This window comes from Phodopus roborovskii, unplaced genomic scaffold (genome assembly GCF_943737965.1).
Source record: "Phodopus roborovskii unplaced genomic scaffold, PHOROB, whole genome shotgun sequence".
Lineage (NCBI taxonomy): Eukaryota > Metazoa > Chordata > Mammalia > Rodentia > Cricetidae > Phodopus > Phodopus roborovskii.
In genome coordinates, this window is record NW_026126409.1 from 15,145,485 (window position 1) to 15,168,053 (window position 22,569).

At 40.7% G+C, this 22,569-nt stretch overlaps 1 protein-coding gene across 1 annotated transcript in view; it reads right to left on the reverse strand.

Moving 5' to 3' along the window:
- Positions 1-22,569, reverse strand: part of Csmd1 (CUB and Sushi multiple domains 1) — a 1,460,794-nt gene that overhangs the window by 525,574 nt on the left and 912,651 nt on the right. The gene's annotated exons all lie outside the window — the stretch shown is intronic.

Here is a 22,569-nt window from a genome sequence, read left to right on the forward strand (position 1 = left end):
TATACATCATGATTTATAAGCTAGCTTCACTATCTATAAGCTACAAGTTTTCCTCAGTAGCCACAATGGATTCCTACCCAACAAGGCTCAGAATCCACAATGGCTCCAGGCCCTCCTATCCAATGGATGAAGTTTGTGTCTAACCTCTAGGCATAGTTTCTGGATGGCTCCTAACCTAAGGGTTAAGGTGATCATTGTCTTGCTATCATTGAGGCCATAATAATGAAGAAAGTGTTTTTAAATATTCCAGATCTGAGATGAACTGTATAATTGTTTGGCATCTTGGTTGCCAAACCTAGTTTTGAAATGATGCTTTTTGGTGCCCCTGGTCTGTGAAGGTTTAGCTACATTGTTGTAAAAGCCACCTGTAACCCTTTACACCTGGCTCTGTGGTCAAGCTGTGTACTTCCTACTTTGTCTCCAAGCACAGGAAAGCAACTGTTTGAGTATATAGAAGGATGCCTTATTTATCTACCACTTGGATTCCTGTAGTACAACAGTTCAGGCAGCTAGAAAGGACTGGTTTCCAGACAGTCTTCATCTTCTCTCCACTTTCCCAGGAAAGGCTCTTCTACAAACTCTAGCAACCACATACCTTCAGGTAATACTGAGAATGTCTAAAATAAATGGGAAATGTTAACTAAAAACTCAGATCTCAGCTGGAAGATGGTGGTGCAGGACTTTCATCCCAGCACTCGGGAGGCAGAGGCAGGCAGATCTCTGTGAGTTCAAGGTCAGTCTGGTCTACAAAGCTACACAGAGAAACCCTGTCTCATAAAACCATAAATAAACAAACAACAACAACAAAAACCCTTAGATCTCATCCAGTTCACCTGTTGAGTTTGGTATAAAGCTTTCTTTAAAGCACATTATTTTAATGATCCTAATCTTCGCAACAATATGGGATTGCATTTCAATTGCTTGCCAACATTTATAGCACTCTTGAACAAATACCTTCTTACCCTGTTGTATTTGCAAACACAACTCTACAAACAGGCCAGGTTTGTATCAATCATCAAATGTATCTATGAAGACAGTATATGGTATTTTTTAGTCTCATTACAACTAGGAAGTTTGTTACCATTGGAAAGCTGGCATTGGGTGCTTCATGCTGATTCAAAAATAGAGTAGTATGTCTATGGATTCTGACATCCAAATTTCATATAATTTATTTTATAACAAATACCAACTCATTCTCAGTCTATGGATCAGACTGAGTTCATGAAAGCAGATTGCTGTCTTCTGTCTTAGACTAAGAGGGACAATGTTCAAAATTACTTTGATAGGGCTGGAGAGATGGTCTGGTGATTAAGGTGCTCATTGCACTTCATAGGATCAAAGTTCCCAGAACCTACCTGGAAGCTCATAACTGCCCATAGCTCTGATGCCAGGGGAGTCAATGCCCTCTTCTGGCCTCCTTAGGCTTTTGGACTCACATAGTTCCATAAGCTCGTGCAGACCCACACGTTTACACATAATTAAAAATGAAAAATGAATTAAGTCAACTCTCTTAAAGGTTACTATTCAGGAGAACTAATTAATCTATTTTTAAAGGTTTATGTTTTAAGTGTGTTTGTTGGGGGGGGGGTGCTGGACCTGAATACAGGTACCCATGGGGACTTATTTATTGGTGTCACTGGAAAGAGAACAGCTTCATGATTTATGTCCAATTCTACATGTTAAATATGTGCAGCTTTTCTTCCTAGGAAATACGATCTCATTATGTAGATCAGGCTGCAAACAATTTGTCACCTTCCTGCTTCAGTCTCACAGATGCTGGGCTGATGGTCCTGTCATGGATTTCTTCTGTGTTGGCTGTCCCTTATGACAAAAGAAAAGAACCAATATATTCTGGTTTCATTTCTGATGCTAAGATAAAATACCTCACAAAAAGCAACTTAGGGAAAGGAAGGGTTTTGTTTGCTTGTTTATTCAGTTCACAAATGTGGGTACAGTCCATTACATTACAAAGAAATAAAGGAAGGAACTTGAGGTGGCTAGTCACCTCACATCCACAGTGAAGAGCAGAAGGAGAAAGTGGGAAGACCCATCCTTACACTATGCTGCACCATTCAGAGGGCTGGGGTCCCAGACTGAATAAAAAGGGGCAGGGCTCCAACATTCATCTCTCTGTGCTCCCTGACTTCAGAAGTAGTGACTCATATCCTGCCACCTTGCCTTTCCCATCATGATGGATCTTACCCTCAAAGGGCTGGCCAAAATAAACCCTTCCTTGCTTAAACTTCTTCTTGTCAGGTATTTAGTCACATCGGTGAGGAAAGGAACTAATAGGCTCACAGTTCCGTCAATGGAACAGGGGGAAAAGCTTCTTGCTTCATTCAAGAATGTCAAATTAAACAACTGAAGGTACTGGAAAATCTGTGTCCCTTCATTTCCTTCAGTGTCCTCCACAAGGTTCTGTTTCTGCTAAAAGTAAAATGAAATGTAGGTGTCGTGGGACTGCTCCATTTAAGATGGCCTGCTTTGAGCCCAAACAGAACAGGCCAATTTGTTCTACTTTCTCCAAATAGTTTTGCCAAAAATTCTGGGATTCTATTTATAAGGTGCTCATTACTTTTTTTTCACTCAGCCTCCCCTCAGCTTGGCCTTTCTCTTACATGAAGGAAGGGGCTGAGCATGTTAGACTCAAGCTCTATGGATCCAAGTCTGTGACTCATGTTTTACTTATATAATTTGATAAAATGTAGAGTCAACATATTGAAATAATTTCTTAAAATGCATTTGGAAACCTTAATGCTTTTCAATTTTGCTCTGTTTAGGTACTTCTGACTCGAAACCAGATTCCTTACAGTTTTAGAAAATCATTATAGAGATTACATAGGGGAGCACTCTGTAGTTAAAACCTTTTCATGATGATTAAGAAGCCAGAACCTATTAGAAATACTAGGAGACACTTTAAATGATCTGTTCTGTCTAAGGAGACTAAATAGTTTAAGAAGCCTGTTAGTTCAAAGACACTGCTTAAGGATTTGGGGAGAGAAGCCTGTGGATGATAGGTGGTTTTCTGCTGTGGGCTCATATGCATTTTCTGGGGTAGAGGTGAGGGGGCTTGTGTATCTCTTTTACCAGAGTAAAATAGAAAAATCTGATCACATGCAGGTCTTGTAAAATGACTTATTTCTGACTAGGTGGGTTTCCCATTGCAAGTGAAATAAATTATTAAGAACCTGGGGCTACAGAACCACACAAAGCTAACAGGATGTTCAGGAGGGTAAGGAAAAGGAACTGTTCACCTTGCACTGATGCAGAAAAAGCTAAATATACACATGTGTATATGTGTGTGTTGCATGTGTTTGCATACCATACACATACATGTAGGGATACATACATGCATGTTATACCCATATTTATAAATATTGTAGTGATTTAATACCAAACTTACATGCACACCTATGTGCCTGATGGGGAAAATGTGACCAACAATACCAATGAAACACCAGGCTTGCAGGGAAGTCTGTAATTTCAAAATGTCAGTGTGGCTCCAAGCTGTGTGTGTTCAATGCTGAGTGTACAGGTCTAGTAAAACTTTGACTCTGATTTCAGGTGGCTCACAAACCCTGAGCACGCTGACAGAGAGCTGGAGGTGCAGCAGCACTAAACTCCCCAGGAAGAAGATTTTTCAGGGTTTGTCTGTGGTCAGTTCATTTCAGAAATACAATTCCAACTGGAACTTTCTCTGTTTCCACTTGTGAATTAAGCATGAACTTAAAACAGCCTGAAAGAATGAGCAAGAAAAATCCAAGGAGCTCAGAGAACCCACAGGCAGCAGGGCAGCTCCAGGGATTCATGTGCAGTAAGGGCAAGGATTAGCTGCATCTTCATTTTCACTTGTTGCAAGGACCAGAAATGTCAAAGCTGTCGCTGCTCCCTTTCTGTCATTCTGGCAGATAGCTGTAGTTTTCTTATTAGTGAATACGCAGAGTCAGCATGGCACAGTTATTGGTATAGCTCCTAGAGGCAAAGCTTATCCTAAGCTTGGTCCATGATTTTATAATCCTCCTGAGTGTTAATCTAACAAAAACTCAAGCAAGATTTCAGAAATGTAGGTCCTAGCACACGGCTGCTCTGAAGGTAATCCCACCATGTGTTCCCTGCTCGGCAAGAACCTATCATCAAGTAAAGGGTTGAGGAAAACAGGAGGAACTAACAGTTTCCCATGGAGCATGCATACAGAAGATGTCGAGGTGGGCTAGCCCGCAACATAGGTAACCATGAGGGCTAGGCTTAACCTTTTTTAAAAAGAAGGGCTAGAGTATACCAAATCTGAGCAAGAGAATAGCCTGTCCCTTTCTGATCAGGAGACCAAAGCCATACTGTCCTTGACCAGGAAGAGCTAGACTGTACCTACCTGATAAGAAGGTCTAGCCTACACCTTTTTGCCTTAGGAGTAGGACTAGCACATGTTGCCTCTGACCAGGCTTGACTAGAAAGGCTATTCTGTGCCTTGCTTGACCAGGAGGATTAGCCCGTGTTGCATCTGACTAGGAGGGGATAGCACATGTCTCACCCAATCAGCAGGAGGCTAGTTATTTATATTCAGGCAGGTACATTTTGTTTCAAAAACAGTTTAGAAAAGCCAGATTTGAGATAATTAATTAAAGACGTGTCTTTTCATTATTAATAATGACAGCAAAATTGATTAAAATCAATGACCACCTGCATTTTCTCTCTGCATTTCCCATGAATTTTTAATATTCACAAAGACACCAGCTGGATGTGATGCCCCTTGAGAGCAAGTGCTGTAACCATCTTGATCATCTGTAAGTATTGTCTACACAAGCCAAGAACAAGATAAAGTTCAAACAGTGGTTTTTAGTTACAACTGATATGCAAGAAATGTTTAAGAGTTTGTTAAAAGAAGCCAGGCACATGCCTTTAATCCCAGTACTTGTGAGGCAGAGCCAGGAGGATCTCTGTGAGTTCAAGGCCAGACTGGTCTACAGAGCTAGTTCCAGGACAGGCTCCAAAACAACACAGAGAAACCCTGTCTCAAACAAAACAAAAACAAACAAACAAAGAAAGAAAGAATTTGTTAAAATATACCAAACTGGGGAGGGGAGATCCATTGAATGTCATCTTTAAAAACAAAATAAATGAACAAATAAAAGCAAAAACAGAGGACATCTGCATTCCCCAAGACTTGGCCTTGTGGGATGGATCCTATGTGTGCTGTTTCTTCCTCCATGGCCTCCTTACCCACCCCTCCTTGCCTGCCTCCATTCCTTCCCAACTGCCCACTGACTCACAGAACTGTTCTCCATTAAGAACCCCACAGCCGTTTTTGTCTGGGACCAACGTAGGCTGGTGATGCCCTCATTCATTCGTTCTATTCTTCCTAGGGTACCTGGAGTCTAGCAGTTGCTGCATACCTTTACCCACCCTCCTATCTCATTCCTCTGGTACACAATCTGTCATTATTGGGACAACAGCAAACAAAGAACAAGTACCCACCCACATACCCAAATGTGAGGCCATATATCTACATCAAAAACACCAGAGATTCTTAACTCCAGCAGCCTAGATCCCAGTGCAAAAACACAAATATGAACATCTAAGACAATATGCTTCCTCCAGAAGCCAGAAATCCTGTTGTAATGTGTCCCAAGAAAATTGACTTAACTGAAGAACAATCAAGGGAGAAAGGAAAAAGTATTTCATGATAAAAATGAATTTAAATAATTTCTGTCATCAATCAAGATCTGTACAGAAGGTACTAGAAAATAAACTTTCATCTGAAGAGATTAACTACACCCAAGAGGACACAAGGAATTTAATAATGCCAGAATAATTAATCAAAAGGGGGACATCAAATCACAACAACAAAATAACATGACTTAAATAAACACTCATTACTAATATGTTTTAACGTTAACGGTCTCTATTCCCACAATAACATTACACGATCTAACAGATTTGATTAGAAAGTAGGATCCTTATTTTTGTAGCATGCAGGAAACCTCCATGAAGGACAGCCATCACCTTGGTGTAAAAGGATAGAAAAAGATTTTCCAAGCAAATGGAGCCAAGAAATAATCCGGGGTAGCTATGTTAATATTTGACAAGATAGACTTCAATACAAAACTAATCAGAGAATATAGGAATGAATACATTTATTCAAGGAAAATCCCACCAAGAAGATATTGCAATCCTGAGCATTTGTGAACCAAACACATGGGCAATCAAGTTCATAAAAGAAATACAACTATAGCTAAGATCAGGTATTAACCCTTACACAGTGATAGTGGGTGACTTCAATGCCCTATTTCACCAAAGACAGATAATACAGACAAAAACTAAATAGAGACATACTGGAATTAAATGTCATAAGTCAAATGCACCTAACAGATGTCTAGAGAATATTCCAGCCCCAAAATTAACTGCATATTAGAGCACAAGGAAAATCTCAACAGATATGTGAACACTGAATGAAACAGCATCTTACATGCAATCCATCATTAGAGATTAATGATGGAAATCAACAAAACAAACAATATACAAACTCGTGGAAACTAAAACAAACTCAATACTAAATTAAATTTGATCAAGACAGAAATCAAGAAGGAAACTAATTTATTTTTAGAATTGGAAAAAAAATGAAGACACAACATGCTGAAATCTATGGAACACAATGAATGCAGTTCTAAGACGGCCAGTTCAAGGCTTTAAATGCCTATGTGAAAGTCTGGAAACATATGGAATTAATAACATAATGATATACTTGAAACTCTAGAAAAAAAAAAAGAAGAGATGATACCCCCCCAAAGAATAGATTGGAAGAAATAATAAAACTCAGGGCTGAGATCAACTAAATAGAAATACAACAACAACAAACTATATGGAATTAGTGAGATGAAGAGTTGGTTATTTAAAAAAATGAATAATATTGAGAAATTCTTAGCCAAATTAATTAAGTGGAAGAGATAAAGTGGATCCAAATTAATAAAATTAGAGATAAAAAGGGAGCGATCACAAGAGACACCAAGGATGGTTAGAAAATAGTGTAGACATGTTTTAAAAGCTCTGTATTCTACACAACTAGAAAAGGTAAAAGACATGGGTTGATTTCTTGATATATATGGCTACCAAAGTTAAATCAAGATGGCATCTTTAAACAGACTCAATCATCAGTGAAATGGAAGCAGTTACTACATATATGTTCAGAACCAAATGGATTCAGTGCAGACTTTTACCAGACTTTCAAAGAAGTAGTGCCAATACTCCTTAACATATTCTGCAAAACATAAAATGACAGAAATTTTCCAAATTATTTTCATGAAACCACCAGTAAGTAATCTGGTATTCAAACTATGTAAAAACACATTTAAAAAGGATATTATATATCTATATCATTTATGAACACAGGTAAAATATTCTAAGTAAGATATTGCAAACAATATCATATCTAAGATCAGGGTTAGCTTCATCCCAAAGATACAGGGGTGGCTCAACACATAAAAACCAAAAAACATAATCTACCATATAACCAAAAAAAAAAAAAAAAAAGGCAAAACTCACATGATATTTTATTCAATGCAGAAAAGACCTTTGGCAAAAGCCACCCCTCTGCATGATAAAAGTCCTGGATGCAGTAGGGATACAAGGTACACACCCATACATACTAAAGGTAATTACAGCAACTCCACAGCCAACATCAACTAAAATGAAGAACTCAAATATTTCCTCTTAAGTCAGGAACATGGTAAGGATGTGTACTCTCTCCTAACCTATTCAATACAACACTTGAAGTTTGATATAAAGCAATAAGGTAAGTGAAGGAGATTTTAAAAGTGGGTGAGGAGTACAAATAGGAAAGAGGACAATATGTATTTATTTTCAGACAATTTATTTTATACATAATATCTGAAGAACAGCTGGGAGGTGGTGGCACACACCTTTAATCCCAGCACTGGGGAGGCAAAGGCAGGTGGATCTCTGTGAGTTCAAGGCCAACCTGCTCTAAAAAGCAAATTCCAGGTCAGCCAAGGCTACACAGAGAAGCTCTGTCTTGAAAAACAAAAACAAAGACCCCACAAACCAAAAAAAAAAAAAACCTAAAGACTCCATCAGATAACTCCTACAAATAATAAACATTTCCAAAGAAGTAATGGTACACAAAATTGTCAAACAAAAATTAGTAGCCTTCCTATACACAAATGAAATAGTACTTTTCAAACAGGGAAACTGCACTTTTCAAAAGATCCTCAAAATATCTTGAAGCAATGAATGACTTGTATGGTAAATACTTCAAGACACAGAAGAGATAAATTCAGAACATGTCAGAAGACTTTGAAAGATCTCCCATGCTCTTGGATGGGTATGGTTAATAATGTGTAAAAGGCCATCCTGCCAAAATCATTCTATAGAGTCAATGCAATCCCCATCAAAATCCTAATACAATTCTTCCCATGAAGGGAAAAAACAATCTCAAACTTCATAAAACCTAGGATATCCGAAACAATCCTGAACAATAAAAGAACCATAAAAGGTATCACCATCCCAGACTTCAAATGGCATACATAACTACAGTGATTTAAAAAATTATGAAAATGGCATAAAAACAGACAAATTAATCTATAGAATATAATTGGTGTCCCAACCATAAATCTAAGCATCCACACAGCTGATATTTGACAGATAAGCCAAAAATACACTCTGGAAAAAAGACAGCACTTTCAACAAATGGCACTATTCAAATGTATAATGAAAATAGATTCCTATCTATCACCCTGCACAAAACTAATCTAAAAAAGTTTCAAAGACTTTAACATAAGACCAGGCACTGAATCTAATAAGGAGGAGGAGCAGGTTATACTAGAACTCATTGGCAAAAGAAAGGCTTTCTGAATAGGCTACCAATGGTGCAAGCACTAAAATCTACCAAAAGTTAATAAACCGGACCTCAAGAATATACAAAGCAAAGCCATAGCCTACAGCTTGGGCCAAGATCCAGTTATACATCTGGCAGAGGGTTACTACCTATGGTATACAAAGAACTAAAACAACTGAACATCATGAAAACAAATAACCCTATTAAAAATGGGTACAGAACTAAGCAGACAGCTCTGTAAAGATGAAACACAGATGACTGAGAAACCCTTAGTCATATTACCTCTGTGACTATGTTTTCTTCAACCGAGTAACTAACAGATCAGGGGCCAGGGAAGATAAAGCTTGCTGTGGTTATTTGTAAAATATGTTTGATATTACAAAATGCCTCCCTACAGAGTTGACTGCTGCTAGATATAAAAGTTGAGCATTAATTTCTATATCATGAAAAGCTACTTTTCCCCACTGAGAGAACATTGTCACTCTCTCCTCATCAATCCATCAAAGCCGTGATGTACGGAAAGCAGCCCATTGAGTGACTATTCCTACTTAGAGCATCCAATGTCCTCACATAGCAATTTGGTCTCATTGCTAATAGTTTGATAAATTGTACAATAAACCATCTTATATGTATATTCTTTGAATCAGCATATTTGTTTTCAGGGATCAATTCCAGGAAATAAAATTTATGAGCCAGAAGGAGACACCTCTTCAAGGCTTTTCAAAAAAGTCCTTACTGATGAATTGCTTTCAATAAAATAATCTCATGGAAGGTGTTGTGCAGGACTCCCATGGACTTGCCATGGGTCTCAGAGTTCATTTCCTTCAAACTTGACTCAATGGCCCCCAGCTTGAAAGTCCCAGCACACGGGGGCCACATTGCTGTCTCCTTTCTTACACGACAGGGCTTCTGTGTCTGTCTCTGCCACAAAATTGAAAATTCCCCAAAGCTTGGGTGAATGCCTGCTCTTATGTCCATTTGTCAAGGCTGCCCATCAGGCTCATCCATGCCCTCTCCACACCTAGAAATAATAGGAAGCACAAAGAGGTCCCAGCAAGAAAAACTGCCTTTTGAACTCTTTCCCTGTCACAGTTATCAGATACGCTGATGCTATAGTCAGGAGGACACTTTCCTGCCCCACTTCCCCACCCAAACCTGTCATCAGTTGTACTTTCTTTATACTCCCCAAGCATCATGTACTTAGCAGATAATCTAAGAGGAAACATGAACTATAATAAATAAACCTTTATCCAAACCCAAATCAGTCATTTTGAGATTGCTCTATGAATAGCACATGTAACTAAGGGGTAAATTGCATCCATGGTCTTTGTGTATACGTCTCTGCTAGAACATCCCCTTTTCATCATTTCAGAAAACCTATGCTAATTATATTCAGACAGACAGTACATGGGAATGATGGCTTGGCACAGTTATGGAAGAAAAATGTCCATGGTTTCAGGTCCATTCTCTTCTGGGTTTGAAATCATGGAGATCTGTCAGAAACTTCTCCAGTGAGATTTAGGTCCGTAGCTTCACCACCAAGACAGCTAGAAAGTGTTTCAAACACTGTCCTTGGCCTGTGGTCCCTCACTGGTTCTGGACTACGTGCACTTCTAAATTTAGGCTACATAGCTTCCCTCCTATGTAAAGGCAATTTAGAAGGAACATTGTTGTTCAAATGCTTTTCAGGATGAAGTTCGATTTCCTTTTTAAGATTTTTTTTACATGAGTATTATATTTACATCATTTTCATGTTCTCTCTACCCCTAATGTCTCTTCTGCTCACTGTCCAATCCTGACCTCTTATGATTTCTCTCCCTCTCCCTCCCTCTCTCTCTCTCTCTCTCTTTCACACACACACACACACACACACACACACACACACACACACACACACACACACACACACCCCTTACTGAGTCCATTTAGTTGTGCATATGTACATGTGTTTAGGATTAACACTTGGATAACTATCTGAGAGCTTGTCTCCAGAGGTATATATACCCTGTGCACTGCCTTAGCCATAGGGTTAGCCTATGTTGTGTCTCATCAGAAAGTATAACTTGAGCCATCCTCTCTCTCTCTCCATCCCTCCCTCCCTCTCTCTCAGCAGTCATTGCTTGCCTGTTGCTCTTCATCTAAGGGCAGGGCATTGCCATGTCTGGAAGTCACTGTGTAGCAACAAAGGACCCTGGCTCTCTGGGTTCTTTTTCCATGTTGCTGGAAGCAGCGCATCCAGCCAGATCATTAGTTCTCCACACCCAAGTTATTGGGGTTTGCACTTTTCTGCCTTCTGGGTGAGCTTATGGCATAAGCAGGGCAGAAATGTGGTTCCCCAAAGCCTGGTAGAACTGCAGGACAGGAAAATTCTGTCTGATTAGAGCAAAGAGACAGGACAGAAGTTGTGTTGTGCTCCCTGGGGAGCACAGCAGGGGCAGGAGGCCCATAATGGAAACAATTGAGCATCAAGCAGTAGCACAGGTGAAGTATGTTTAGTTCCCATCTCCCCTTGCTTCCTTCATTCAGAAAACAGCTCTGAGGGTTCTAACAAAAAGTAGAGCCCGGGTCAGGGTTTCTACATGTTCCTACCATCTTTTCCTTTTGCCCTTCTTTGAATTCTCCACATCCCTGATTTGCCCCAGATTTGAAGAAAATATAAATACGAACAGGATACACAGCCAGCTGGATAGCATCTACCAGTTTTCCAAAGTTACCGTGTTTCCTCATTCCTGACTAAAATCTAAGGAGGAATGTGCTCTAAAGCCCTGGGTCTTCCCAATTATCAGCAGTTCAGGCAGTTGGTATCAGGACAGCCATGCAAATGCTCTAATTTGTTGTTTTTATGTATGTATATGCGTGTCTGTGTATATGAACTTGTGTGCAGATGCTATCAGAATCCACAGTAGGGTGTTGGCCTGGAGCGGGAGTCACAGGTGTGTGTGAGCCACCTGAAATGGTTGCTGGGAGCTGAAGTCAGGCTCTTTGGAAGAGAAGCCAATGCTCTTAACTGTGAGTTATGTCTTTAGTCCCAAGTCTTCTACAGAAAAGTGAGAATTTTGTTTCTGTCCTGACTCCACATGCAGAATACACAAAATGCAAAGCCATTCAAACAGCAGAGAGCTAACCCATGATACATAGTCCCCTTGCACCCTATGAAGTTTGTTATGGCGAAAGCTTTGCCCCAGCCCCTGGCATCCTTATACCCAAAGTGTTTGGAATGTTGTGGTAGAGGTTCCACCCAAGCCCTCCTCCCCTCTCTCTCTCCAAACCCTGCCAGTGTACCCTCTAGCAACTCCAGCTCTTTCTTCTTCTCCAGGTCCCACTTGCTCATGTTAACACTAAGCAAAGTACCACACTAAGCAAAGTACCATGGTGGACACTGAAACTTCAGAACCACTGGCCTAAAGCATTCCCCTAAGGAGCTTGAAAGTTAGCTGGGGACAGCGGGTGGATGTGTAGCATGGATCAGAAAAGACAATAGGGGCATGACTAAGAACCCCAGTCTACCCTGTAGAGATAATCTAGAGGTTTTTCCTTATTCTGGTACCATCTCTCATGACAGCTTTGCTCCATAGTCTCCTACTTGTTAGATAATCTACCTCGTGATACATCTGCAGTTAGGGGACATGCATAGATTCCAAGAAGGTCAGGACTGGAAACAACATAATGGATAGAACTGCTGATGGCCAGTTTTCTTTCAAAAGGCACCTTCAGCCAGCCATGGCCCTTCAGTCATCTCCATCATCTCCTTCTGCATAGTCATAGCTGGAAGGTATACCCTCTCTGCACTTACTGCCAAGGTCCTATCACGTCCTTGATACATTGTGCAGCAATTTCATCCCTTATCTTGTATCCTCTGTCCTTTGTTCTGGACTAGAATTGCTTCCAGTTCAGAGCTGTCCACGGATTGTATCCCAGACACACTTTCCTGTTGGAAGGGCTTTGGAAATGAGGTTCGTATGCGCTCATAGTGGAAAACAGGGTGTCTCATGCCAGGCTCTCAGCTCATTTCTCCCCATTGCCTGACAAGTGTACCATGTTTCCTTGAGTACATGCTTGACAAAATATGCATTAGTAGGAAGAGCTGGGCAGGAGTCCCCAGGTCAAGAACACATTCTTAAAAGTGCAAGCCCATGGGGGACAAGCAAGCTTGGCTTGTCCCTTCTCACTGGAAGCATCTCTCCTGGACACAGCCACATTCAGGGATGTCAGGACATCTTTGTGAGCTGCGTTTTCATAACCAAGTATTGATCCTGTTCTCTCTTAGAGGTGATTTTACATTAATAGATGCTCTTACAGAACTTTAGAAATACAGCTTTCAAACAAATGAAAGCCTCCTGCTGGTTTGCTGTGGGACTTTTTTTGTTTTGTTTTGTTTGGTTTGGTTGGTTGGTTGGTTGGGTTTTTTGTTGTTTTGTTGTTTTTTTTGTAAGGCTTTAAGGAGGCATATGAGCACACAATGCTCATGTACATTTTTTTTTTTTTTTTTGGTTTTTCAAGACAGTGTTTTTCTGTGGCTTTGCAGCCTGTCCTGGAACTAGCTCTGTAGACCAGGCTGACCTCAAACTCACAGAGATCTGCCTGCCTCTGCGTCCTGAGTGCTGGGACTAAAGGCGTGTGCCACCACTGCCTAGTTACACATGCATTTTTACATCCTGACTTATGAGGAGAATCAAGAGCAGTGTCTCGTTATAGGCTTTTAAGTTACACTCAGCTATTTTCCTATTGATTTCTAAGTGTGCTTACTACTTGTACATAGCAGCATCAACGGCAATTATAATCCTAGGTGGAGCAGGGTTCCAGGCCATCCCAATGACTTTAAAGCATCAGTCAGAGTTAAGTAGTTTCTCTTTCCTCTCTTATAGTATATGTGCTAAAATAACATTTTCTATTATTCATTGACTTCATTTAACATGATATAAAGACACCCGACTAGATGACCCATATGAATGATGTTAAAATGTCTGACATCAATTAGGCAAATGAATAACATGGTATTTTTGATAAAATATTGATAGTGATGGGGTTAATATTTTAGGTTTCACTCATGACATATAAAATGTGGAAAATCAGTTACAGTAAGAGTATCTCATATATGCAGAAAGGCAGACTGTTCAGGTTGCCTAAATTAAATCTTTAAGATTGCTCCATGTGAAATATCAGTGTGCAGAAATGCTGAGTGGAGAAATATTGAGATGTATTACACAGAGAGAAGAAAATGTGAGGGCTCAAGATAATCTGTGATATTTTGGAAATATGTATTTTCTAACCTTTCATCATACTTGAAACTAAGAAAGGTTAATCTAAAAGCTCACCATGTGAATTTCTAAAGTCAGTTTCCCAAGGCAGTGTGTTTTGGCTATTTGTACACTGTCTTTTTCTTGTGAGAAACACTTTTTTTTTCCATATCAATCTAATCCATTTGCATAACCACTTGGTATTAAATGAGGAGGGTTTCACAGAGGTAAACTTTGCCACCTGCATAAAAACAACATGCACAAGGGAAACACCCCAAGTTCAAAGTCAGTGCTCCCCCCCCCATGAGCACACCAGGGATCCGTATGCTCTGGTATGTTCACACTCAGACACAGTCCAGGTCAGGCAACACTCTCAGTTTGCATTCCGCAAATGACTACACTGAGATAACAGTTGTCCATTAGAATAAATGTTGAAAAAACTGCAAACAATCAAGAGGCTGCCTGGTCCTTCATTATCTCCTCTTCAGGACATTACAAACACTGCCAAGTCACAAGGAGAATACGATCTCAAAACTTTAATGATTTCAAATCACATCCTGAAGCCAGTATCAGGAGCCATTCCATTAAGTCAATTTTTTTCTGGCAATACTGGGCAGAATGGCAATGAACATTCACACACCACTATTATGAAATACACTAAAGCTCTAATGGGCTCCTCATCATTCTCTCAAACTCTACAGCCTGGGCTAGATTCTCATCAGGCCCCTCACCTGCTCCCAGCCACTTGGGCCTCCAATAGAACAGGCACATCCCAGGGAAGACCTGACAGGTGATTTCCCCATGAAGCCAGTTTAATCTCCAAGTGGTACTCTTAAAGACCAATCCATCAAAAAAGCAATTCCATCAGCTTGTCCTAGTGTTGTTTTACTGCAGAACAATGTCCTCAACAGCTTTTCCCTGCTTGCTGGGCATTGGAAGTACTGCAGAGCATGCCAGGCTGTTTAGGTAACCAGGCAAAATTAGGTAACAGTACAGTTTCTAAATGTAACGGCTTTCAAGCATATGTCTGCATTTTCTGGAATATCTATGACATTTTGCTTGAGGTAAAGTATTTTGTAGAGGGAATTTAAACCAAAGCAGAGAAAACAATAGAGGCAAAGAGTTAAATTTTATTCCAGGCATGTTCTTAAGAAGTCAAGGGCAGAGCCTTGGCCTCCAGGAACTTCACAGTGTTCTGGAGAAACAAGACAATTGGCTAACTTGAGGTGAAAGGATAGCAACTGGGCAAATGCTCTTATACCACTTATGACAATTACTCATTTCTGGTGGTGATAGATAATAACACACTCAGTGTCTACACAGCTCAATCCCTCAGCCCAGGGATTATGGTGAATGCTCTGTCTTCCTCATGCAGTTCATCCTATGGAGTTAAAGCATTCTCACAGAACTGATTAGGCCAAAGGCCAGCATCTTTTCTTAATTTTTGTGTATGAATGTGTGTATGTGTTTGTACTGTTTGTATTAGTACATGTGGTTTACACATGTGGGTGTATGGTGTGTTCATATGTATGTTTGTGTGGTGTATTATGTGGGGGGTTGTGTGGAGGTGTGTGTCTATGATATGTTTGGGTATACCTGTGAGTGTGGTGCATATACAGTGTGTGTGTGTGTGTGTGTGTGTGTGTGTGTGTGTGTGTATTTGGTATGTGAGTGGGGGCATTTATAGAAAGTAGGATGGCTAGCAGGACACAATCTTCTATCATTTCTTCACAGCATGTTTTTAGTTAGAATCTCTTGGTGATGTGACATCTCACCTTTTCCATTAAACTAGCTGGCTAGATCACAGTGTGTGCCACCCATGCCAAGACTAGAGGTTGCGAATGATATAGTCATGGGTTTGCCAGACTGGATCAGAGAATAAAGTGTGGCACTTGTACGAATCCTGAACATTTATGCAGACTCAGCAGACTAGGCTGGCAAATAGGAGATAGGGAACAGTGCAGATGGGATTGCAGGGCAGAGAAATGGGACCAAAAAACATTCATCTGAATCTTCAGATCTCATTAAATATTTGGGAAGCAAGTAAGGGCTGCCTGGTTATCAACAAAGGCCAAATGTTTCCTGGGCAGAAAAGGGTGGGAGTAGAGTATGGGCAGACCTAGTAATCTGGAGAGACTAGATGACAAGATGGAAACGAATCTGGTGGGGAATGGGGGACACTTATTCTTATTAGCAGTAAATGCTTCAGGAAACAGACACTTAGAGAGCTCTGCTATAACCATGAAAATCAGCAGAACCAAGGGAAAGATCCATGAGGGGAGTGGATATGGAGTATGGCTCATCAGGAATGGGCACTTGTCAGGAAGCCTCATGACTTGAGTTCAATCCTAAGGACCCACTTGTTGGAAAGACAAGACTAGCTCCTTGGACCTCCACAGATGTTCCAGGCATTTGCCATGCTCAATAATAATAACAAATTTTAAGAAAATTAAAGATCAGAAGAAGGAAGGGGGGTGGTTACAGGATCCTTCCACAACCAGAAAGGTGATGTCCAAAGTTCCCTTATTATTGTGAAAAGAAGTTCAGGATTACATGAAGGAAGCTGGCACACAATTGCCCAGTGAACTGGTCCCTTAATTCATCCAGGTTTCTGGGACTCGTGGTCTCTTCTGGAGGCTGGAAAGCCAACTCAAGGATGAGTGATGTGTGTTTTAGGCAATACTCTTCCTGTTTTACACATGTGTCTTGTCTACCTTCCCAGGAGGCCAGGAGAAAGAAAGCAAGCTCACTGGTGCCTCTTCTAATAGATAGTAACACCCATCATGACACCCTATACTCAGGATTTAATCACCCCAAGTACCCAATTGATCAAAGTTGAGGTTAGCATTTCAGCATGCAGGAGTGGGGGAAATCTCACAAAATCCACATTAGAAGGACATGGAACATGGGTTCACAACAAGGCTGGAATTCACAATCATGCATTAAAGGGAGGGGGAGAGAGAGAAATAGTCATCAGAGACAAGGGGGGGGAATAGAGTCTGGGGAGAGAGGGAGAGAGGAGAAAGAAAGAAATGTGAAATTTCTATGTTGAGGAAAATGAAAAAGAAAATCACAAAAGGCTTGTAGATAATAAAATGAATTACAGTAGAGTTTAGAAAATGAACAAGGCTGAGACATTTGAATCTCAAGTCTGCAGGAAACAGCCCCATGATGCTGTATGTTATTTTACTTTCAAAATCAATTAGGCAGACAACTGGGTCCTTACATTTTTGTGGGCAATCCATGAATTTTAATTATTTGTTTTTCTAAATGATTTACAAGTGCTCCCGTGAAAAAACAAAATAGTGATTAATCAAGCAGAATGTCAGCTTATCAGAGAGGCTTAATGGCAATTAAGGAACACCAACATGAATACAGAGAAAGTACATATTTCCAGGTATATTAATTAAACATGTAGTTATTACAATAATTAAAGCCGTATAATTATTTTTATTCCAAGAAAAAATACAAAAGCCTGTTCCTAGAGGTATGGAATCAGGTATGAATTACTGTGGCTTACAGCTAACAAGGCATCTAGACTATAACTAGAAAGAAAACATAGACTGGGTAAGGGGAAACTAAAAACCATCACAGAAAGAACTGAGATTTAGCATGTCTCAGGACTTTGAAAGTTGTAGAGTAAGCAATATAGGTGAAATTCTAGACCAGAATGGCACTTGCTTAAAATAGCCAGATAGCTGCACACCAGGAACACCTGGGTGGACTCTTTGGCTCTTCTAGATCCTCCTTCCTAATGTTGTTCAGAATATGCTGAGAAGTGGCTATGTTTGCTAAGAGGGATCCATGCTGTGGCCTCCAAATGCTAGGGACAGAAAGCACATGTAACTGCTTAATTAATGAAAGACATCCAGCATTTGAACAGGACTTCCATTTCCTAAGTAATAGCAATCAGCTCAAGCAGGTGGGGCATCAAAGAAAGCACCCTGAGCTCCTTGGAGCTTGGCTGATCTTTAAAGTTGAGCCCAGGACCACTCCTGAGTCCACATCAAAGGACCTGAATAGCAATGGAGGCAGCTGCCAAGACAGAACTCGGGGACTAAGAAGGAGACATCAGCTATGTTCTCCATTTCACTTCCTATGGTCACTTGTCCTCAAGGGCCCAAAGGGGATTGCAAGGATGATTTTCCCCCTGCTTGAAGTTGATCTAAGGTCTGAGCTTTTTCCTTATCATGCTTTCCTGCTGTGGAGTAATGTTATGGTCACAATATTCCTGTTTCTCCCCAAAGGCACTAGCTGAGAACTTGTCTTAAATAGGATAGTGTTAGATGCTGGGGCCATTGGGACATGATAAGGCTTCTTCATTTGTACCCCATAGCAAGGTCTTGGTTCTGTCACTCTGGGACCCACAGCATGAAGACAGTAGTTATCATTCCCACTTGGGGTCTTTGTGTAACATTAAAAATGCCTTGAACTGGGAATTCCCATATCCAGAGTTGTATCTTTGAACTACCTGGGGATTTGTACATCATTGAAACTGTCAATCTAAGTGGTAGTCAGTAACATGACTCAATCTTGCTCATGTGTACTGATTCTTTTAAAAGAATAAATACAATTTAAGGAGGAAATGGAAACTGAATAAAATACTGTCATTCATGTTTTATGCAAGAACTCTATTGCTATCTATTAGGGAGACATTCTTACCAATTTCTAAATAAAGTACACATAGCTATAGAAGCTGAGTATTTTTACCAGCTTCTGAAGACTCAATGTGGGTTACTGTGCAAGGCTGCCTAGTAAGGCATGTGTGATCTTGCCCATTCAGTATTTAGTCTATGTTAAAGTGATCATGGTTAACAGCCACACAATCACCTACTTAACACTGAAGTTCTGGCATTGTATGTGGAGCATACTAGACAGCTGACTAGTGTCAAGTTAGACCATACATTAAATAATCTCATCCCATTTGCCTCGACACAAGCCCATATCCAGATTAGAGCCCTCTTGCACCTTGTGAATGGAGGCTGCCTATGAAGTCCCTTCTTAGGGGAAAGCTCACAGCCCTTTAACTACAACCAGATGAGAGAAAGTGAAGAGGAAGAGTGACATGTAGCCAGTGGCTCCAGCTTCCAAAGGCATAGAGATGTGAGTGACACAGCCAGTGCAAGGACAAGTTGGACAGAACAGAGACAAACATCCAAGCATGAAACCACTGGTCTTGATGACAGACCAAACACATATCACAGTGCCAGGCTATTAAATACAAAAGGTCAATAATTATTACGGCTAGCCAAATGAGTATGGTTTGACTTGGTGCTGTTTTTGGAGAGTAATTATTGCATATAGTCAGTCAGGAGCCCAACATTGTGACTTTGAAAATGTTAAGCCTTTAGTGAATATATGCTTCTAAACAATTATCATTTGGGAGAGTTAGGATGTACTTGAAACTGAAGCCTTTCCAGATGATACCATAGGTCAAACCTCTCAGACAAATATGTTCTATCTATCTATGTTTATCTACTTACCTACCTACACATACATACATACATACATAAATACATACATACATACATACATGTGTGTGTGTGTGTGTTAACACCTCTCTACAGCTCCTAATAAAGTGATATTTCAAAATTGCTCTTGTGCGTCTCATGGCATCTTAATTCAGTAGTGCTCTGAAGAAAATACTTATAATTTTAAAAATTGAAGAGTCATTACATCACTAAGAAACTGTCTATTTTAAGCATTTCAAATTCCTTCATATTTTATCTTCCAGATCAGCCCTTCTCTGAATGAGAATCCTTGAATTAACTTCTAATCTTCTAAACATGTTTGAGCCTGGGCAAACCTCAGGGTCTAGCCTAGAGCGTTCTGAGTTCCTGCTTGGATAGCTCTTTCCCCCTGGAGATATGGCCCTTCATCTCCATGAACATCATAGTGTCTCAGTCTATACCTCCATTATGACCAGAGCAATGCCATCTACTTCCTCAGCCTTCAAATCCCCCTGTAGTTGCTTACTAAGAAAGCATCAGCACACCAAGGAACACATGCCAATTAGATGGCTCTATCTGTTCCTAAAATGTCACAGCATGTCCTTAAGCTACAAGGCCAGAGTGTAGAGGGTAGAAAGATGCGCGGGGAAGATGGAAAGGGACCATTGAAGTCCCCCTCAAGTCCAGCAGTGTCATCATGATGGAGACAGGAGCCCTCTGTTGAGAGACATACGGTCTAGCATACGGTCAGAGTCAGGTCCAGGTCTTTGTGAGGGACTGAGCCTTGCCCCCACAGAAGCACCGCCCACCCCTGCTGCCTCTATTTTGGGGCTTTCTTTCCCAGTTATTACCAATCTGGAGTGTCATCAAAATCTCATAATTTTCTATATTTTTCTTCCAAACAAATCCATTTCTCACCTCTCAAGAATTTTGTTCATCACTCTAACTTTTCTAAGTATACCCTCCCTGATGCTCTCTTTGTGTTAGCCAAGAACAACTCTTGCAACTTCAAAGAAACCCAGTTTATGAGCCCTCCTGTTCCCTTTCATGATTGCACATGGGCCTAATATCCTCAGGCCCTCAATACCACTGCTTATATGTCTCAACTTCATGAACCACTTATGAGTCACTGTAGGGTCAGTTGATATATTCGCTGTTTGAGAGATATTGCTAATTTATACACACACACACACACACACACACACACATATCAGAGTTTTCTTTTTGGAAATAGAGTTAGCTTGGAAACAGAGATCTAGTCTTCTGTCATCTTCCTTATTCCCAAGGACACTGAATGTCAAAATCTCCATAAAAGAGTCACTCAATAAATATTGACATGGAGCCTGTGATGGGCTGCTTTGTAAACTGCAGAATGCCCCTTGGAAATCCGATGCTAACCATGGTTCCTCTGCTGGCCTCTGAGCCCTGCTCACCTGGAGCCTGTAGTGACAAAGGCCTTCCCATTCTAAGTGTTGAATCATGAGGCTGCAGCAACAGCCTGCCTGGGGATTTGGGAACAAAGAGAATAACCCAGCCTGTATCTAACCTAAAGGATCTGCGATTGTAGTTTCACCCTGTGCACCCCTCCCAGGTGACTTTAGATGGTGCATCTTGGAAAGGACATTTCTGGAGGAAGTCAACAGGAGCTTTTCCTGTTACCACTTTAGGGTTTAGTCCAATAAGGCTGGGAGGATATGGTGACTGGAACTTTGAGGTGGCTGGTCATATTGCATCCACAGTCAGAAAGCAGAGTAAAATGACTGCAATTGCTCAGCTTCCCTTTTATCATTTAGTCTGAGAGGCCAGTACCTAGAATGGTGCCACCTACAGCTAAGGTAGACATCCCCAATTCAATTAACCTAATCATGATCATCTCTCACAGGCTTGCCCACAGACATGCCCAGAGGCTTCCCTCTTAGTGACGATTCTAGACCTACTAAGTTATCTATACTAACCAGCCTGTCTTCTCCCCACAATCTGTGTTCTGTGAAGCTGCCTGGTCAGACAATGACTGTCCTTAAGACTCTAGCAGTAGTGAGAGGTCATTTAATTCCAAAGCTGAAGAAATACAAATCATTAAATAAAATTCTGCTAGGTCATAGGAATCCACCCATGGCATTCTCTGTTGCCTGATGACCTCCATCTGTGTTCTTGAAATGAACTTCCAATAAACACTGTAAACCCGTAGAAACAGCTGCCCATTTCATCAGCTGCTATAGACCATGGTGCTGTTTTGCAGACATCCTCATTCATCTGAGGCATCAACAGTTCCCATGACATCAGAGTGGCTGTATACCACTGCTCCGTATCTTATTTTATGCTAGCAAATGAATATTACTACTTTTCATTTGCAAAAAAATGGGTGGATAGAAATTCTATGATGGTTCACATTATTCATCCTGCAGGGAAGATTCCCCTATTTGTCACCATGTCTCCAAAGACTTTCAGTTCTATGAGGTCCCTTGCAGATGAGAAGCATCACTGCCAGTGATCAGTCTCAAACTCCACTGAACTCCAGTTCTGAAGCGAAATATTTATTTTTATTTAAATATGTATGTATGTACCCATGTGAGTTGATGTGTACTACATGTGTTCGTGTGCTCACAGAATCTAGAGAGTGTCATATCCCTAAGAACTGGAGTTACAGGTGGTTGTGAAGTCCCAGATGTGAGTGCTGGGGACTGAATCTGTTTCCTCTGAATGAGCAGTAAGTGTTTACAATTGCTGAGCCATCCCTGTAGCCCTAGTTCTGAATTAAGAACAAGCAAAGATGTTCTTCCCTTTCTCAGCATCTCTTCATGGGTATCCTGGGCCAGTTAATCCCACATCTTGCCCATCCCCCTACCAGTTTCCACAACTTTCATCTCCTCATCCTTCTGAGGTATGAGCCTGTGTCACAAACAACTGCACCTCTTTGAGCCCTCCCAGTCATCATAGTCTCAAGATGCCCTTCAATTTGTTTACCTGACATCAATTAAACCAAGAAGACTGTACCTGTGGAAATTCCCAATGGCCCATGGTTTATGAAATCCTA